The 947-nt window shown below is 30.5% G+C and overlaps 1 protein-coding gene across 1 annotated transcript in view; it reads right to left on the reverse strand.

Annotated features, from left to right (window-relative positions):
* Positions 1-947, reverse strand: part of LOC119589321 (patj homolog) — a 10099-nt gene that overhangs the window by 2542 nt on the left and 6610 nt on the right. The window lies entirely within an intron of this gene.

Consider the following 947-nt stretch of genomic DNA (forward strand, 5'->3'; position numbering starts at 1 on the left):
TTATAATTAGCATGCTTTTTGGAAGTAGTATTCTCTAAAATCAGAAACTTTCATTCTAAATAATCATTAATGCTGGTAAAAAATAAGAGCCCATTACAACCTAAACCATAATCTGTAACTGTGTACATACAAAAGATAAGTCCTGGGATGCCAATTATGGTAAAGAACTAAAAAACAAAAATGTGATATTTAAAATGACTACATCAACAACTCCAAACTAATTACATACAGTCTACCATTCCCAACTTTACTATTGCTGTTTGCCTTTCTCGTTAATAGGTGTTGTTACCCCTGGTGAAGTTTTTTCATTTTCAAATGCAATTAACCTTAGGTCATCGACGTATATTCAAAAAATCATTACACATTTTTTAAACTAACTTTTAAAACTGTCATTAATTTTTTGTGTGTTTTGATGGCAAAACATAAAACTGCTGAGAAATTCAGATTTAGATGTATAACTCAGTATGTACAACCAAACAAATCTAAAAGAAATTACTAAAGATATTCTTACTCAGTATGTCAGAGTACTTGTGGCCTGAATTATCTGTACTGTAAGCCATAATCAAAATGCATGCCGCTGGTAGGCAACTTTAACAATTACTGTTACTGTAACTGTTGCAAAAGTGCCATTATTAAATATAATCAAATATCAAGGATTAAAAAAAGTTTCAAATCAATGGCAATCTACAGTATAACAGTAGACGCAATTTAAGACATCCTAATCATTATCTATGTTGTAAGAGGTATGTACATGACACGCAATTGTTAAAAACATGATTCAGTATAGTACAACTATTTTACAAATACAAAACAAAAAAAGGAAAAAGTATATATATCTAAAAAGTACTCATATATTTTATGGCCCCACTCCACCCACCGTTTCACAAATGCATCAATCATGTTCAGGAAGGGAGAGAAAGAAAGCAAATTAAGTAGTGCTTTAAGGA

This window comes from Penaeus monodon, chromosome 25 (genome assembly GCF_015228065.2).
Source record: "Penaeus monodon isolate SGIC_2016 chromosome 25, NSTDA_Pmon_1, whole genome shotgun sequence".
Classification (NCBI taxonomy): domain Eukaryota; kingdom Metazoa; phylum Arthropoda; class Malacostraca; order Decapoda; family Penaeidae; genus Penaeus; species Penaeus monodon.